Here is a 19,665-nt window from a genome sequence, read left to right as displayed (position 1 = left end):
CTGTACAAATGCTATAGCCAGCCAGACAGCCACCCACCTATGAATTACATTACAGAGAGACACCAGCAAATTCCCAGTTCCAGACTTGTCCCCAGAAATGTGCGTCTTGGACTGCCCAGCACCCTCCCAGGCCATACAAGCTCTGAGAAAGTCCATCATTTTATTAATAGAAAATGATATGCACAAATCTTGTTATTCCAAATGAAGCTCCCAAACACTTCAATCCAAACACACTGGTTTAGATAAAACAAATGAAACAAGTTTATTAACTACAGAAAGATAGATGGTAAGTGATGACAAGTAATGAGACATGAAAGTCAGAATTAGTTTGTGTTTTCCCTTTTATTTCTTTGTAACCAATACCTAGCTTAAATAGCTAAGTGAATTCAAAGCAAAAGTCTCTCTTATCACACGCTCTAAGTCTTACTGTCTGAATCTTCCAGCCAGGATCTCCCCCAGTACAATGATGCTTCCTTTGTCTTTCAAGTGTTGTCAGTGCCATGAGTAAAGATGAAGGGACAGGTTATTTGTGTCCTCTTGTAGTGGGGTGGTTACCCACTCCTGCCCTTGGCTGGGCAAGAAGTCTGGGCTGATTGGGGGAAAGCAGGCTCAGCCATGGCCATGTCCCAATCAGGCCCAGCTGGCCCCTGTAAGAGGCAGTGAGCCAGGAGCCCAGGCAGTCTCCCTCTGACTTGATAGGCTGGCTGGGGAACTCACTCAGGGGACCTAGAGAGAGGCAGGGCTGGGGAAAGGCTTTAGGAGCTGGGAAGCCCTAGGCTAATAATTCCCCAGGATGCAGGGCCTAGTTCTTGGCCTCCTAGGTATTGAGCTTGCAGAGGGGCAGTTGGAGGGTGGGTAAAGGCAGCCAGTCCAAACCCCTTGTTACCTGTGATGATTGGCTGATACACTGCAGTCAGCACAGGGGCTAAACAGAGACTGGCAGTAGCCATGACTGAGGTGATGTGGGGATAGGGAGTGGGGATTCCCCTGGGGTGGGGAACTCCAGTAAGACTGTGGGGTACTGCAGGAGGCAGAACCCTGGGATAAGGGCACCAGGGTGCTGGGAGAGACATGGGGGGCCAATGGCAAGCAGATCACTGGCCTGCTCCTGGGTCAAGGAGCTAATTCCCAAGGACACCCAGTAGGAGGCGCCGCAGGGGTGAGTCTGCACATTTACACCTCTGTTCTCACTTACAGTTATTTTCTTCTTTGAAAATCATCTCCAGCTGAGGTTCAGGAGGCAGAAGGTCTGCCCGGGAACCTCCAGCTGCGCCACTGCTAAGATGAAAATTTCTCACTCACACCCTTCTTTCTGCCAAAGAATGGTCACTTAACCAGGTGATCGACCATTTGATTATAATGACAACTGGCTGAGGTGTTGGCTAGCCTTTTGTCTCTAGCAGACTGGTTTGAAGCTGTTTCCCCAGACTTGGAACATGTCTTATACAGTAAAATTTAACAACTTTACTTATAATGTTGCCACACATATTTTACCAGGACAATCATGATCAGCAAATGATGGGTTTTCAAATGATGACTCACAAGGCATACTTCGTGCAACATGTATCATAGTCTTGAAAAAAGGGTGAATATAAGGGTACAGACCATCACACTTTATTACTGATCTATCACAAATTAGTTACTCTCTTAAGATTTGACGCTTATGTGAGTCAGCTATTTTGCACAGTTTGGCAATATACTGATCTATTGTTTTGCCAAATTCTTGACAACACTTATTAACAAGATATAAAGGGTACCTGACACTTTTTGTGGGTTGAAAATGTTTTTGCACCACTTCCAGCATCTTACTTGGGTCCTCCCATTCTGCTACCAGAGCCGTTGTTGGAGTTGGGGGTGATCTCTGGTAAACTTATTAGCATACATGTACATTCTTATTGTTTTTAATATGTTTTCTCTGTAACGCTTTTACATTAAAAATAAATGTGCTTGCTAAGAAAGAGTTGAGTGGTACCTTAACTGGAGCAATTACACTGTTTTCAGTCTCTGATGAGAAGCAAAGCAGTTCTACTGAGACACCTGCCTTTTGGAGGATTCACAGTGTAGGCAGGGAACTGTGCAGCCTGGAAATACCCCGGTGAGGAGGTCTCTGTCCAAGAGAGGTGACAGCTGGGAAGCTGGAGAGCTAAGAGTGAGTGCCCTTGCTGGACCATAGACAGGGAATATGGGTGCAGTTGACCTGAACTGTGACAGCTGTCAACTGGAGAGTGAATCCATGGGTGCTGCCACTCCTCCTCCCTGTCATGTGGTCTCCACAGACTCCTATACCCTGCAGGCTCAAAGAGAAAAGGATGAGTCCAGGGCACAGGCCTGGCACCATGGAGATGCATAAGTGGCTCCACCTTCCTGCTCACAACTGGTCGTCTCAGCTCCCCTCCCCAAACTGGACACTGGCTATTCCAGAGCCTGCTAGGCTGATGAGTCCTCACATCTATACCTGCCATTGCTGGCTGCCTTTTCTCACTGTTCTTGGGGTGCGTGGGCAGAGAGAGCTCCCTCCAAGCTGAGTGTAGGTCAGGAAGGCTCCTCCTGGAGGCATATGGGGGACTCAGCCATGGAGACAGAGGGCAGCAGCAGGGCTGTCACTGAGCTGGCTCCCAGCAGCTCAGCAAGCCAGTTCTCCATGGTGCAGCGGTAAAAGAGAAGTGGCTAACCTAACCTAATGGGCCCCAATGGAGAAATGAATGAACTCTGTTTACCCTCAACTGCGCTTTGGCTCGCACTTGGAAAGTTGATTAGAAATCGGCCTCTAGACCTTCACAGGGAGAAGAAGAAAACTCCCGAAAGAGGACCTGAGTGGAACTGCTGCAGTGTGGGACTGCTGCAGTCTGCCTGAGTTTGAAGGCAGCCTGGTAGGATGGCTCGGAGACAGGGAACAGCCCCACATTCATCTCAATTCTGTAGCCTAATAAGGCCGATGTCCGTGTCATCATCGTTAACCATTTCACTGCCGATCCCCGTGTGTCAGAAAGGAATGGGATGGGGCTGTACCAGAGATTGGCACCCTTTCTGGGAGCAGCAGCTCGCTCTGGTGCTACAGCTGGGCTGTATGGGGGAGATGTCGCTGCTTAGTTCTTTTCCCCCTTCAGACCCAGGGGGCACCTCAGCCCCAACAAGGGGGTGCCAGTCCTGCAGCGCCCAACCATGCACTGAGGTCGAGCAGAACCCAGAAGCATCAGAGCCCATGGAGGGGGACCCAGCCAGCATGGAGACCCCAAGCAGGAGGAGGGGGAAGCAGCCAGCTGCCTCCAGGCCTTGCCAGGAGTGAGAGGAGGGGAAAAGGCCAGGGAGGCCTTGGGCTCTCCCCTTAATCCCTTCCCCCCCCATTCTCTTCTCCCTTCGAGTTCCAGTTACCTGGGTTTGATTTGTAGATCTCCTCTGACTCCAGTTTGGGTTGATCTTTCCCCACTGGGGTAAGTGCTGGGCCCAGAGATCAGTGCCTCCAGCTCACTGCCATGTGTCACAGCAAAGACTGCTGTCACGGCATGTGCGTCAGTAGCCTGGCAGTGCATCTCTGTGAACATCTCCAGTGCAGGGAAGGGGAGGGCTGCGTTCCTCTGCTTTGATGGAAGCAGGGCCTGATGGTAAAAGATTTGAGAAATGCTGGCTGATTGGATCCTGCAGCGCTGAACTCAGGCATGGCAGAGCACAACAAGTGTCCAGCCCTAGCTGTTCTCAGGCATTATCTTTCAGAAGGAAAAGAGATTGCTTCTGGTTACTTCCTGAGATCATTCTCCTCCTTGTTTATTGTGTTTGCTCAGTTACCTGTTGGCTCACCTCTTCTCTGCCTGGATGAGACATGTGGTTGGCTGGTATCTGCGCCACCCAGAACTGTGAACATCACAGTGTCTCATCTTACAAACAGTTATTCAGACTTTTTATGTTTCTCCTCTGCCTTTTACCCCCCATTTCTTTTCCCTGTGCCTTGTTATGAGCTTTCCAAGGATACTCGCGCTTAGGAATAATGTACAGTGAGGGCCAATCACCTGGGTTCACCAGAGCTGATGATTGTCAGAGAGCTGTCTGCAATGCTTCCTGTGTTGGTCCCCTGGTGGTAATTCTGGACATCTTTACTCAGGTTTTACTCATTCCACACCCAGGAAAAGAGCCCCTCGAAATCAATGAGAAGGGCAGGTGATGAGCACTTCTTGGCTTTGCCCAGTCACTTGAGCATCAGGGAGTTCTGTCTGAGTAAGGAAAGAGTAAAACCTGAGTAAGATCTGCAGGATTTGGTGGATTGTACATTAGTCAGTATCGCCTCTTTTGCTGTATTTATTCATCATAATAATAAAACAGAGGTAATGACAAGTTTCCATAGGGAACAGGGCGGCTCTGGGAAGTGTCGATAGCAGAGCTGGGCGGAAAAGTTCCCACAAACAATTTTGCTTTGGAATGTGTTTGGTGAAAATGGAAAATGTTTGTGGCAATGGTTGGATTTAGGACAGAATGGGGGCACGTTTCCTGCCGACTGCCTGACTTCTCAGCACTCACCTGGTGTGCTGTTGGGGAGCCCCAGGATTACCAAGTCTGTGGTGCTGTGCAGATTCCTTCTGAGTTGAGGACCCCATGGCTTCCAGACTCCTGGGCGAGCTAGTTCCCCAGGCTGATGACTGGGACTCACCTGGCCTAGGAACCATGGGAGTCCCAGTGCCTCAGCAGCCCCCCCAACTGTGCTGAAGAGGAGGTGGGAGGCTGGGATTCCTGGTCTCAGAACCATGGCTGAGCCAGGACCCACAGAGCCTGGGAGCCAGTGCATCCTGGTTCCTCTACAACCAGCCAGGCAGACTACTGAAGACGCAGGGGTCTTCCCCCAACAACTGTGTGAGGTGGTTGTTCAGCCAGTGACTCAATTGCTCCCCTCATGCTTGTTCAGTGGCTGTTGTGAACTGACCTGGTGGTTCAATTTGGTTTCTAGTGGCCACATCTCAACAGCGTAACATCACCAGTCCTGGAGATCAGCCGAGGCCCAAACAGGCCCTGGAGCCTTCCCTCCATTGCTGCTAGCCAGGTTATGTAGCTGGATAGGACTTTACGAGATGTCAATCCAGCCCTTTTCAGCTGTCCTGGGCATGGCAGTGGTGCACTCCTCAGCGTGAGAGACCAACAGCAAAGGCACTTTTGTGTTTGCTGGGTTAGGAGCACGGAGCCAGAGTGCTGAGGGGACGGTGGCAGGGTCATGGGTGCAGAGGAGGAAGCAGTTTGTGATCTGGGCCTTTGACCTGGTGGTGGGTGAGTTCCAGCAGGAGTCCTGCACCTGGTGAGTGTAACCATGGCCAGGCTGGGGCCATCCAACCCCCCGTGTATGAAATGGATGAGGACAGTGTCTCTTGGCATGGCGTTCCCTGCTGTCTCCCCTGTGAGCAACCAACTCGTTCCAAAACTCCAGCCTCAGCCTCCAGGATGACAGTGTCCCAGCTGAGATGGAGAAGCCTGGTCATTGCCTTGTCGCGCCCTCACTCCCAACTTTGCCTTCGGGGGGCTCCCACAGAGGTCACCATGTTGTGTGACTGCAGCAAAGGAATACAGAGAGTCACCTTCTACCACTGACCAAGGAGCTTTTATTGGGAAAAGGCCAACAGTGTTATCCATAGAGCTACCCTTTGTGCCTGCTTCACCACTGAGCTTCTGCCTCAAACCATTCCCAGTCGTTTGGTTTCCTGCTATAGACATCCTCCCACCCACTTCTCCCTCACAACCCCCTACTCCATCACTGGGCCTAGCGCCCTGGGCCTACGGCTCCAGAAGCACAGGCCTCTACCATTTGAGCCAAGAGAGATCTTGTTGAGCTACTTCCAATCCTCTGTCCAGTGCCCATCTCGAGTAGCCAGGATGGGTGCACACAGGGGAGTGAAGGGCTATGAATTCACACACTCCGAAGGGTCCAGAGCAGCCCTTTGGAGGTGACTAGCCCTGTGCAGTACAAGGGAGTGCAGTAGTGGACTTCCCAGCCCCCCATGCCGTGCCCCCTTGCAGAGCTGTCTGCCCTTGCGCAGTAGGGCATGTTACAGGGCAACTGGCCCCTGTAAGTGAAGTGAGTCCAGCCCAGGTGTGTCCCAGGTTGATCTGACAGAGAGGGCAGGGTGGCATGAGAGGTGCCCAGCTGTGATTGGAGGGGTCAGTGCTGGGAGGATGATGCAAACTCAGAGACTGGCAGAGGGGCTAGCCTGCTGGTCTTCCCTAGCAGAGGCTGAGGTGCTTGGAAGGCCTCCAGCTGGAAGGGATGGGCTGGCTGTTCGATGACAGGCCAGGTGAGGCAGAAGATGCCAGAGGTGAGGTCTGAGGTAAGTTGCTGGGCTGTGTCTGGGAATGGTCCAAGGGTACGGCGTTGGGGATAAACGGACTTTCCAGGACTCCTTGCACTAGGTGCGTGGCCTCGAGGAGCGGGTAAAATCAGACCCAAGGGAACTTGGGGGTGGAGCCTTTAAGAAGCCTGAGAGGGGAAACTGAAGCAGTAACCCCAGTGTTATTGCACCCAGCCACAAGGGGACAATAGGAGGCAAGGTGACAGAGTGGGATCTGCCCTTAGAGCACACTTTTGTGCACCACTGTCCCCCACTTTCCCTCTGGTGCAAAGGGGCAGAGGGTCAGCAGGCCCCATTGATTTCAGTAAGAATTAATCCCTGTGAAGAGCTAAGACCAGGACCCTCTCCTTCATCTCTTCCTCACTCTGTGCTTCTGCTTTAGAGATGGGCCTCAGCCTCTGGACCAAAACACCCCTAACTCGCAGGGCAGCTGAATCTGGGGATCAGGTTCTGATCCATCTCATGCCTGCACGAGTCCCTTCTTTTGTGCTTCTTTACTGCCCTTGAAACCGTCAGCTCTTCCATCTTGGAGTCCGTGTTCCCATTTCCACTGTGGTGGAAGCCAGTGGTGTAGCCAGGACAGGACACTTGGGTGGGCCTCAACTTCAGGTGGGTGAGTAATGACAAGTGGCAGGGGACGGGGGCAGGAGGAATCGGGGCCGCTTCCCCACCACCCTGTTCAGCCGGCCTTGCGGGGGTTGATGGACATGCTGGTCAGGGGCCCCCTGGAGCCCAGGTGTGTACCTGGTGAGCAGGGTTAGGGTGTGGGGGCTTGTCCCACTTTGCTCACCTGGTGCTCCAGCCAGGTAGCAGGGTCTGGGTGGGGGGGCTTCCAGGCAGAGCAGGATAAGCCCCCACTCCCCAGCTGGAGCGCCGGGCAGAGTGGGGTAAGCCCCCACACCTTGATCCCCCCCTCCCTGGCAGGCATGCTGGGCGAGCAGGCATAGCGAGGCAAGTGCTGGGGCCAGAGCCGAGCTAGGGTTGCGGGGTAGGAAGAGTGAATCTGGATGCTAAGTGCGTGACAGTGCACTCACTATCTCTCACAGTTCTCTAACACACACACACACTGTTGCTCTCACACCCACATACTCTGCCTCTCATGAGTCACAGTCCCCCAACACAGATTGTCACACACACACAATCTCACACTCCCCAGCACACGCTGTCACACAGTCCCCCAACCCACCATCTCACACACTCTCACACACACACAGAGTGTTACTCACATGCGTGCGCACACACACACACTTGCATTATTGTTGTTGTTATTGCTTGATACTTCCTGTCAAAATGCTCATTGTGAGCCAGGAGTGGCTAGGGGCTGCAAGAGGGCCGAGGGCTCTGGCAAGATGCAGCCCCCATGGGGCAGCGCGAAGCCTGCCTTGAGCTACTGCCACAGCGTCTGCTGTGTAAAGCTCAGTGTGTGTCAGCAATGGGGGACAGTTCTGGGGGTCTGTGGGCAGGGGTGGTAGCTGTGCCCACTCAACACATTGGGGTCAGCAGTGCCGGCTGGGGACCTTCTTCAGTGGAGCATAAGGGCACCAGTTTAATAATACTGCATAAGGTCCAATAAATCCTAAGGACGGCCTTGGGGCTGGGCGATGAGGAGCAGAGGGTCATGCACATGTTTTCATGGAGCTCTCTTAGTGTTTCTGCTGTGTTTTGCCCTGACCATATAGCAGATGCCTCTATGGTGGCAGTTCCAATGCAGTTCCCAGGTTTTCCACTCAGACCCTTCAGTCCCAGCTGGCATTTCTCTGCCCGTCAGTCATGTGGCAGCTTCCGAAAAACACAGCTGATCAATTGCAGACTTTCAGGGGCCATTCTAGGCATCAGTGGGCAGAGCTCTATGGATTTGGGTGGCAATCGGAAATCCAGAAAAACTTGATTTCCACAAAAATTCCTGTTTGCTCACTCTGGATAGAGGGATGTGGCCGTGAGCTCCTAGTGAGGGGTTGGCGTGAGAGCAGGGCTTTCTCTGCCTGCAGCACCAGTGGCCACTCTGTGTCATTAATTCCTGAGTCGTCCTAGTCCTGCCACTGTGGCTGATGGCCTAGGAAAGGGACAGCAGTTACCTACCAGACAGGGTTGCTGTAAAGTGCTTCATGAGTGATGAGCGTCATTAAGGTGTATCATGCAGGCAGACGCAGGGATCAGCTATCTTCTTGGCTCTGCCCTTCTCAAGTGTCCATCAGCTCTTGGGCACAGGCATTCTGAAATATCTGAAAGAACTGAAGTGTGTTTCAAACGCACATTGTGATAGCCACCCAAATCTATCTATTTGAAGCTGTTTTTCGCCCAGGACACACAACTGAATACAGGGTGCGTCTGATCTGCTGGGGATCATGAGGCAATAAAACCAGTGTTCGAATACTGGTGAGTCTTTGGTAAATCCTCATCTCCAAACATTGCTATTCTCCAACAGCGCCATTGTCCCTCTGACGACTGTCTGACTAGGGCTGGCCTCTGGCCCCACTACGAGCCATTCACAGGTAGGTGATCTCTATGACATTAGGCTCCATGTTGCCGCAGGGCAGTTGGTGCTTGCAGGAGCACTGGACACTCAGCACAGCAGTGTCATTGCTGCCTGGTTCTCCCTGGTAGTTTTGAGCAGGCTGCATGCTGTTTTTCCTTTTGGAGCCCAGTTTCTTCCAATCTGTTAGGTGCACCCCGTTCTCCAGATCCTGCGGCATGGGCTCATGGTACAAGGTGATCTGCAGCGTGCACAGCTGTGTGCCGTAGCGCACCAGCACAATGATGACAACAGCCAAGAGGACAAAAATGACCACGATGACCGTGATCATGGGAAGGGCATCGGCCTTCTTAGTCACACCCCGGACGACAGAGCCCGTAGTGAATCCAGCCAAGTCCAGAGGCTCGTGTTGCCTTGGCTGACTGCTTGGGGTGGAGATATTCATTGCTGAAGGATGGCACCTCACCTGTGGAGAAGTAAAGCAGATCGGTTCAAATGACATGCTACATATGTCCATTCTAGTCTGTTACTGCCCGGATATCACTTGGCTAAGTGAAGTGAGAGCCCATCTGCAACTCCCACATTTCTCTGTTTGGAGGTAACCCAGGAACTTTTGAATGCTGCAGCTGATCAACTGCAAAATTTCAGAGATATTCTAGGCATCAGCAAACAGAACCCTATTGGTTTGGGTGAACATTGGAAAAGTCCGAATTCCACTAAAATCACAATTTGATCACTCTGGATACAAGGGAGAGGCAGGGGAGGGTCAGGGTTAGAGTTCACTTCACTTCACTTGACTGTGTCATTCAATACAATTTCAGTGTGATAGGTCCTCCATTCTGGTCCTGAACTGTGGTGTGGCACCCAACCCTTGCCCTCCTGTTCCCCTGGCACTTGCGGATCCTGGCCCCATAGTGACCCTTCTATGGTATCCTCTCCAGAGCAGGGAGATCATGCCAGAGGACCCAGAAGGAGGGAGATCCAGTTATGGAGGGTCTCCTATATACATGGATCTAAGGGGGATGATTGGGCCTGGTGTAAGGAGTTTAGGATACGCATGTTTTGACTGAGCTAATAATCCCAAATTATCCGCACTGTGCAGCACCTGGACAATACCGAAATGCTGCTCTGAAACATGCTGCATCCTGGATCCTCTGTGATAGGGGTGGGATTCATCCAGGATTATCAAGAAGGAAGAGCCCTGTAGCCCTCACTGTGGGGAAAGGGCAGAGGCGCTCTAAGACCTGTGCAGTTTGCTCTCTCCGACCCTGCAGAAGCTATCTTGGCTAAATCACACTGACAATAAAACTAGAGCAGCATAGCAGATGTGCGATTATTATCCACAGGCAACTTGGCACCAATTTCGAGCAGATTATCTGAAGAAACGGATTATTTAAATGCCTGGTACAATGGCTGCCAGCTTGCCATTCTGTGGGGGAGCTGGTGGGGGCGGCTGTTTGTTGAGTGAGGTGTTTAAACATACAAGGACGCTCAATGTAGCAGACCATTTTTTCATTCCATTTACCCAAATTCTGTCCGTGGGGTAGTGCCTGCCACTGGTGTGCTGCAGCGTTCTGTCTGCACGGAGCACAGGCAGGTAGCTTCCCTCAGGGTCTACAAAGGCAATGTAGCCACTCCTTTCCCTACCACGTCTTTATAAAGGAGCAGCATGCAGAGGCGGATTAAAGTTTTGTGGAGGGCCCTCTCCACCCCTTCTGCCTCTGGTCCTGCCCCTGTTCTGCCCCTGCAGCCCTGCCCCTAGCTGCACTCCCTTTTGCCCATTTCCCCCACAGCCCAGCCCTTGTCTACCCATGGTCCCATCCCATTCTGCCCCCGCAACCCGTTTTCTCCTTTGCTCCCCACTGTTGGCCCAGCAGCTAATCTGTCATTGTCAGCAAGCACTGCCCTCAGGGCCTCTTGCACAACTGGGACTGGAGCCATGGCCAGGTCCCAGTCTATCCAGTGTGCTGGCAGCCCAAAGTCTAGCAGTGCTGAATGTAGAGCCCAGGGGCGAGTGATTAGTGGCTCATCAGCGGTAGGGTGACCATACATCCCATTTTGGCTGGGACAGTTCCTTTTTCGGCCCTGTCCTGGCAGTTCTGACTTTTTTGGTGAAACTGGGCATTTGTCCCATTTGCTCTTGCCAGCTGAAGTTAGTGTGAAGTGAGTGGGGCTGCTCATGTGCTTAAAGTTATGTGTGCGCTTACATGTGTTACTGAACCAAGACCGTGCGGAGCTTGTGTGAGTCGCTCTAAAGAATCCACTCGAGGAGCCCCTCCTCCCGCAGTCCTCCTGCCACTTGTGTATCTCACTCAAAGTGCAAATCACTGAAGCACTGTTAGGGAATCAAATTCTTCACAGCAAAGTCAGCCTGAACTAGGCGGCCGGCCTGTCTTTCTCAAGTAGGGAATGAGGACTATAGCTCTTCTGAGCTGCCTGGGTCTGTCTCTCAATGCTACCATATCCCATCTCCTGCCAGGTCTAGGGATGGCTCCAGGCATCAGCGCAGCAAGCATATTCCTGGGACGGCAAGCCATGAGGGGCGGAGTGCCGGTCACTTTGAGGGCGGCAGTCAGGCAGCCTTCGGCGGCATGCCTGCAGGAGGTCTGCTGGTCCTACGGCTTTAGCAGCAATTCGGTGGCGGGTGCCAAAGGCGCGGGACCGGCAGATCACCCGCAGAGACGCCGCCGAATCCACGTGACCAGCAGACCGTCCACAGGCGAACCGCTGAAAGCCACCTGACTGCCGTGCTTGGAGTGTCAAAAAACATAGAGCTGCCCCGGCCAGGGCACTCTGTGTTAATTTCAGGTGGTGTAAATTACATTTGTGCAAATAACTTACTCTGTAACCAGAGTAGAAACTGCAAAATTCTCAGCTTCCTTCCTCTAAACCAGTGGCTCTCAACCTTTCCAAACTATTGTACCACTTTCAGGAGTCTGATGTGTCTTGCATACCCCAAGTTTCACCACACTGAAAAACTACTTGCTTACAAAATCAGACATAAAAATACAAAAGTGTCACAGCTCACTATTACAGAAACATTACTGACTTTCTCATTCTTCCATATCATTATGAAATAAATCAACTGGAATATAAATATTGCGCTCACATTTCAATGTATGGTATATGCAGCAGTATAAACAAGTCATTGTATGAAATTTTAGTTTGTACTAACTTCACTTGTATTTTTTATGTAGCCTGTTGTAAAACTAGGCAAATATTTAGATGAGTTGATATACCCCCTGGAAGCCCTCTGCGTACCCCCAGGGGTGCACGTACCTCTGGTTGAGAACCACTGCTCTAGACCCTGCCCCTGCTCTGTCGAATTCCCCAGTCAGGGCAGCTCTTGAGCAGCCCAGTCTCTTCACAATGCACCAGGATTTGTATGCAGTTTGTGCCCAGGACACAGAGTATCACTGAGGGAGGTTGTGAGCTGAGGCGGGAGGAAGTGACTCAGTGACAGGGAAGGGGAGGGGGTTTGAAGAGAAAAGGAAGCAAAATGAAAGAGTACCCTGCAGCTCAGGTAATACCTTAGCTTCCCAGTCCCCGTGGGAGTCCAATTCTGGGGAGGAGCTCTGAGCCTCAGGGTAGAACTTGGTAGAAATGGCTCCCGGCAGGTCAAATGGGGACTGAAAGTGCTTTATTGGAACTGGACTCACCCAAGAAACTGCCACATCATTACACACACACACACCCACTCACCGGGGAAAGAGGAAATGTCTCTTCACATGCGCTAATTCTGGACTCGTGCCATGCCACATCACACTTATGTACACACATGAGGTAGAGAGAGGCACTGCATCACACAGGGAAATGCCACATTATTACTCTGTCACATACACCCCCACCCCCCACAAAGCATTCCTCTCGCCAAGCTACTCTCACTCATGTGCCAGAGTTATATCCCTTTGCCCAGGAAAATAACCCCTCACTACAGCTACGTGTGCACATACACAGACCCAAAAGTTTGTCTCCTGCACCCAATCCCCACTCCTCCCTGAAAAAAAAATCCTCCCCCCTCCCCATTTGGATACTTTTCCTTAAACGTTATTGGGTTTTTAAAGAAACAAAGTACAAAACAAACGCAGTCTCTCTCTCTCTGTGCACCATGATCCTGGCCAGTCTGTCCAAGCAAACTCATCTGAGTCACCTGAGACAATGTAAAAAGTGCACCACCAGGTGAGCTTTTGGTGAGCACCAGGGGTGTATTGCTGATCTCAGCCCTGATTGGGTCAGTTTTCTTGGATGGGTGTTCCCCTGGTCAGTTTCCTTGTGTGTACCCTTTGGTCAATTTCTCAGTACCTTGCTGTGGGAAGCCATTAGGGGACAGCGAAGTGTCACTGCCTGTTTCCAGCAGTTCCCACAAGGCGCCTGGCTCCAGACAAACACAAAAGGAGGCTTAACCCCTGCCATGCAGCGGTTATGCTCCAGATGCAGGCTACTGAATTCCCTTGCAGTTTTATCAATGAAAAACACCTGTCTGTATGTAAAGAGAGCAACAGTAGCCTTGATATTCTGTGTGAAATGCCACCCTCTCGTACAAGAGCTCAGAATAGTTTTATGCTAGAGGCAATTAGTCTTGTCGAGTAAAACCCACCCAGAATGCACGTGATCCATACTGCACAATCCACCCACCCCCTTCTCATCACATGCTTCTGCATGTGCTCATGAATCTAATCCCCATTGGGTCCGGTGAATGGTTACTGGACCCAGTTTCACTCCCACTGAAACTGAGGAAAGGATGGCAGGACACAGCCAGCGTGATGGCAGAAGTAACTACAGCAGGCATCGTGCAGTACAGACTGCAGGTCCTCTAACTGGCTCTATAACACAGCCCTGTTCTGAACTGTTTGTACTAATATCTCAACTGTGTTATTCCACACAGTATGATGGCTGCCTCTTTCAGGTACTTATCTGGCCCCTCGATTGGAGTATCTGAGTGCTACAACTCCCCTGTGAGGCAGGACAGAGCTGTTATACCGATCACAGATGGGAAACTGAGGCACAGAGCAGCTACGCGACTGGCCCATGGTCATACAGGAAGTCTGGCAGAGCAGGGACTTGAACCTAGGTCTTCAAAGTCCCATATTAGTGCCCCAACCACTGGCTCAGTCTTCTCTTTTCACACTAACCAGCAACTGTGATTCCAATGACACCTGCCTTTTCCAGAGGGAGTCATAAGGGCCACACAACTGGTACTTAACAACCAGTCAATAACAGCTACTCCAGGGAACACAGGTCCTCTGACTCCGGTTCCACTGATCTGGATACACCTTTCACATCCTGACATCCCATCCCAGAGTGATGGGAAAACTGGCGTTTCCCCTTCACTGGAAAGCAATCCGCTAACTAGTCTGCGAATCGTCCGCTCCCCACTTTTACAGAAATGATCAGAGTCCAACTGCTCTTACCTTGAGGGTGGCTTTCAAAGGAGTGAGCTCAGGCAAACATCGACTAGGGACTTCATATGTATGGAGAGGAAGGGGCTGGATATGTCTCTGTCCCTTTCCAGCCCAAGAGGCTTAATGCAGAGATTTAGCTGGGTTGCGGGCTGCTGTGACCTGGAATTTGTTCTCATTTCAGAATGAAATAAAATCTTAATCTAGAGATTAATCTCCGAGTGCCACATCTGTGCAGAAAGGGCTGTGGTGTATAATTTGTAAGGCTATGTTTTAGTCATGAGTATTTTTAGTGAAAGTCATGGACTGGTGATGGGCAATAAACAAAAAGTCACGGCCCCATGACCTGTCCATGACTTTTACAAAAAATACCTACGACTAAATCTTACCTGCTGAGGGGTCGGTGGGGAGCACGGGGCCCCACTGCCACTGGGAGCGGCCCAGGGCCCCCTGCTGCTGGGGGGAGGGATCATCCCAGGCCCCCTTGCTGCTGCTGGAGGGGGTGTGGCCCAGGGCCCCGCTGCTTCTGGGGGGACGAGCAGCCCATTGCCCCGCTGCCACTCCCAGATGGGGACAACCTGGGGTTCCCCGCTGCAGTTGGTCCAGGCCAGGGAGGCAGCCCGAGGCCTCACCACTGCCGACACTGGTCCCGGACTGCTGCTCCAGGGCAGGGCTGCCAGAACCCCAGCCAGTGCGGCTGGCCCCGGGGCTTCTCCAGCTGCTGGGGTGGTTCTGAGCCACACCAGCGCTGCAAAATTCACAGAGGTCATAGTGTGACGTTATTGACATGAACTGTGACCGTATACATCATTGTTGCAACCAATGTTCTATAGTTGCACCAAATCTTGTACAAAGGAGGTCGAGTAAGGTGTCTATAGAAAGGTTGCAAAGAGTCCAATGGCACCTTATAGACTAACAGAAATTTTGGAGTGTGAGCTTTCGTGGGTGAATACCCACTTCGTCGGATGCATGTAGTGGAAATTTCCAGGGGCAGGTATATATATGCAAGCAAGAAGCAGGCTGGAGATAATGAGGTTAGTTCAGTCAGGGAGGATGAGGCCCTCTTCTAGCAGTTGAGGTGTGAAAACTAAGGGAGGAGAAACTGGTTTTGTAGTTGGCTAGCCATTCACAGTCTTTGTTTAATGGTGTCAAATTGGTAGATGAACCGAAGCTCAGCGGTTTCTCTTTGAAGTCTGGGTCCTGAAGTTTTTTTGCTGCAGGATGGCCACCTTAAGATCTGCTATTGTGTGGCCAGGGAGGTTGAAGTGTTCTCCTATAGGTTTTTGTATATTGCCATTCCTAATATCTGATTTGTGTCCATTTATCCTTTTCCGTAGAGACTGTCCAGTTTGGCCGATGCACATAGCAGAAGGGCATTGCTGGCATATGATGGCATATATTACATTGGTGGACGTGCAGGTGAATGAACCGATGATGGTGTGGCAGATCTGGTTAGGTCCTGTGATGGTGTCACTGGTGTAGATATGTGGGCAGAGTTGGCATCGAGGTTTGTTGCATGGATTGGTTCCTGAGTTAGAGTTACTATGGTGCGGTGTGCAGTTACTGGTGAGAATATGCTTCAGGTTGGCAGGTTGTCTGTGGGCGAGGACTGGCCTGCCACCCAAGGCCTGTGAAAGTGTGGGATCATTGTCCAGGATGTGTTGTAGATCCCTGATGATGCATTGGAGGGGTTTTAGCTGAGGACTGTATGTGATGGCCAGTGGAGTCCTGTTGGTTTCTTTCTTGGGTTTGTCTTGCAGTAGGAGGCTTCTGGGTACACGTCTGGCTCTGTTGATCTGTTTCCTTATTTCCTCGTGCGGGTATTGTAGTTTTGAGAATGCTTGGTGGAGATTTTGTAGATGTTGGTCTCTGTCTGAGGGGTTAGAGCAAATGCGGGTGTACCTCAGTGCTTGGCTGTAGACAATGGATCGTGTGGTGTGCCTGGGATGGAAGCTGGAGGCATGAAGGTAGGCATAGCGGTCGGTAGGTTTTCGGTATAGGGTGGTGTTAATGTGACCATCACTTATTTGCACCGTGGTGTCAAGGAAGTGGACCTCCTGTGTAGATTGGTCCAGGCTGAAGTTGATGGTGGGGTGGAAGCTGTTGAAATCGTGGTGGAATTTTTCCAGAGTCTCCTTCCCATGGGTCCAAATGATGTCATCAATGTAGTGTAGGTAGAGAAGGGGCGTGAGTGGACGAAAGCTGAGGAAGCGTTGTTCCAGGTCGGCCATAAAATGTTGGCATATTGTGGGGCCATGTGGGTGCCCATAGCGGTGCCACTGATCTGGAGATATATATTGTCATCAAATTAGAAGTAGTTGTGTGTGAGGATAAAGGCACAGAGCTTAGCAACCAGTTGTGCTGTGGCATCATCAGGGATACTGTTCCTGACAGCTTGTATTCCATCTGTGTGTGGGATGTTTGTGTAGAGAGCCTCTACATCCATGGTGGCTAGGATGGTGTTTCCTGGAAGGTCACCAATGCATTGTAGTTTCCTCAGGAAACCAGTGGTGTCACAGAGATAGCTGGGAGTGCTGGTAGGATAGGGCCTGAGTAGGGAGTCCACATATCCAGACAGTCCTTCAGTGAGAGTGCCAATGCTTGAGATGATGGGGCATCCAGGATTTCCGGGTTTGTGGCTCTTGGGTAGTAGATAGAATAATCCTGGTTGGGGCTCTAAGGGTATGTTGATTTGTTCCGGTGTTGATGTAGTGAGTGTCCTGAGTAGATGGTGCAGTTTCTTAATGTATTCCTCAGTGGGATCTGAGGGAAGTGGCCTGTAGAATTTGGTATTGGAGAGTTGTCTGGTGGCCTCCTTTGGGTAGTCAGACCTGTTCATGATGACAACCTCCTTTATCAGCCTCTTTGATGATAATGTCAGGGTGGTTTCTGAGGCTGTGGATGGCATTACGTTCTGCACGACTTAGGTTATGAGGCAAACGATGTTGTTTTTCCACAATTTCGGCCTGTGCATGTCGGCGGAAGCATTCTACGTATAGGTCCAGACTGTCATTTCGACCCTCAGGAGGAGTCCATGTGGAGTTCTTCTTCTTGTGCTGTTGGTGGGAGGGTAACTGTGTATCAGTGGGCTGTTCAGTGTTATCCTGAAAGTATTCCTTGAATCGGAGATGGCAAAAGTAGGCTTCCAGATCACCGCAGAACTGTATCATGTTTGTGGGGGTGGCAGGGCAGAAAAAGAGTCCCCGAGATAGGACAGACTTTTCTTCTGGGCTGAGTGTGTGGTTGGATAGATTGACGATATTGCTGGGTGGGTTAGGGGTAACATGGTTGTGGCCCCATGTGGCAGGTAGGAGTTTAGACAGCAGACATCGTTTTTCCTTTGTAGAGAGGTGAAGTGAGTAATGTAGATCTCCTGTCTTATTTTAGTGAAGTCCGTTTGTATGGAAGTTTGGTTATTTATGAGAGTCTCCAGGTTGGAGAGCTCTTTTGATGTTTTCCTGTTTGCTGTATAGGATGCTGATCAGGTGGTTCCTCAATTTCTTTGATAGAGTATGGCATAATCTCTCACTGTGGTCTGTGTAGTATGTAGATAGCAGTGGATTTTTTACCTTTAGTCCATTTGGTATGATGTTCATCCGTTTGCATTTGGAAAGGAAGATGATATCTGTCTGTATTTGTGCATGAGTTTGATGGATTTCCACTCCATATGGCTAAATGCAGTGCCTTGCATGGTGTCAAGTATCAGAGGGGTAGCCATGTGACTCTGGATCTGTAAAAGCAGCAAAGAGTCCTGTGGCACCTTATAGACTAACAGAAATTTTGGAGCATGGGCTCTCGTGGGTGAATGGAAAGGTTGTAATTTGCTGGTTATGATTATGTTGTCTGTATGCGTGTATCATTTTTGTATTTGAAATTATGAATATTGGCTATGTACTTGTATCTCAACGTATTTGATTCTAAGTAGCACCAGTGAAGCATTTGGTCAACTTCTTGAGAAAGGACTATTCTCAGTAAGTGCCCAATCAAGTGGGCCATTGAAATGTAATGAACTAGAAAGCACATGCCAGCCACACCAAAAGCACAATGCAGCCCCTGCGTGGCATGCTCCTGCTGCAGCCTTGCCAAGGGCACAGAGACCAGGGGCCTTGCACATGTCAACAGTTCTTAAAGTGATGGCAGAGAACAACTCACTGGGATCTGGGGGTGCCCCAGGCATGGAGACTCCCAGGCACTTTAGCAAGCTCAGCTGGAAACAAGGCACTGGGCCAAACTGGACCATGGAGTCAGCAGGGGCGATGCCATTAACTTCACTCAGAGCTTCGCCTGTTTTCACCAGGGTTCAGATTGGCCCATAACACCTATAAACGTGAAGAAGGACCATTTGGATCCCAAGCCAGAGAGCAGAACCCTCAAAGTCTGGGGTGGTGAGATGCAGGGGTTTGGCACAGCGGTGGTCCAGGTGTGCATGGCAAATCTGGATTCGGATTCCGGCCTCTGTCCCGACTCCACTCCAAGCCTTAGAGAGAGTTTGTAACCCAGGGGTTGGTTCTAGCCCCTCCCTAATATGAACCCCAGGAGTTGGTGGAGTGAAAGAAACCCATCTCCCCAAAACAAGCTGTCTCCTAAGGAAACGACTGGCCTTCAGCCTTGCCTTGAAAGATACCATGATATGTGTGTTGAGGTGGGGAAGACCCTGACTCCCATCCACTACGTATAATTTTGGGAGGCCAGGCCCAGAGGTGAATTAAGGTTTCGTGGGGCCTTGGGCCAGAGCAAGTGGGGGGCCTTCTTCCCAGCCCTTCTGCCTGTGGTTCCACCCCCATTCCACCACTTCCACCTGTGGACCTGTCCGAAGCGCTACACCATTCTTCCCCTTCCCCGGCCCACCCCCTTTCCACCCAGAGTCCTGCCCCATTCTGCTTCTCCAACACACTACTCCCATCTTTGCTGTTTTCTGCCCCACCCCGTGGCCCCAAGACTGGAGAAGCTCTGTCATCCCGCCAAGGTCTCAGGGCCTCAGAGGGGCGTGAGAACTCCTCAGCCCTGAGGTCATGGTAGGGAGCCAGCCAGAGCTCCTCCAGACCTGGGGCCGCAGCCAGGGTCTGGGTGCTGGGGCTTCCCACACCACTCAGCTCTTCTGCTGGGGATGGAGTTGGGGTACTGGGGCTTCACCCGCCCACCTGCCTGGTGCTGCTGCCAGGAAGTAGGGTCAGGGCGCAGTGATTTCCTCCACCTCAGCACTTGTCTCCAGAGGGCGGGGTGCCAATTTTTTCAGGGGGCCCCACCATTGGCTAGGGCCCCTGGGCACTGGTTCCATGGGTCCATTGGCTAATCCACCACTGCAGCCAGCCATGCCCATTTCACTCACTGCAATGGGGCAGAAGGAAGCAGTGTTGCCAGGCAAGATGCTGCTGAACGCTGCCAACCTCGATGGAAGCTTCCAGCTTCAACTCCATCCCCGCTCCCCAGCTGCTGCCATAAATCAGCCTTGGGCTCTGTAATGCAAGGGCCT

At 51.3% G+C, this 19,665-nt stretch overlaps 1 long non-coding RNA gene across 1 annotated transcript; it reads right to left on the bottom strand.

The window, feature by feature from the left end:
• Positions 1–714: 714 nt before the first annotated feature.
• On the bottom strand, positions 715–13,826 carry LOC115656414. Its single transcript, XR_004001656.1, has 3 exons — positions 13,816–13,826; positions 4,962–4,966; positions 715–907 (listed from the first exon to the last, which is right to left on the bottom strand). It is a non-coding gene; the product is annotated as an uncharacterized LOC115656414 (long non-coding RNA).
• Positions 13,827–19,665: the final 5,839 nt, after the last annotated feature.

The sequence above is a fragment of the Gopherus evgoodei genome, chromosome 8 (genome assembly GCF_007399415.2).
Source record: "Gopherus evgoodei ecotype Sinaloan lineage chromosome 8, rGopEvg1_v1.p, whole genome shotgun sequence".
NCBI classification, from domain to species: domain Eukaryota; kingdom Metazoa; phylum Chordata; order Testudines; family Testudinidae; genus Gopherus; species Gopherus evgoodei.
This window is presented reverse-complemented; position numbering and strand designations above follow the sequence as displayed.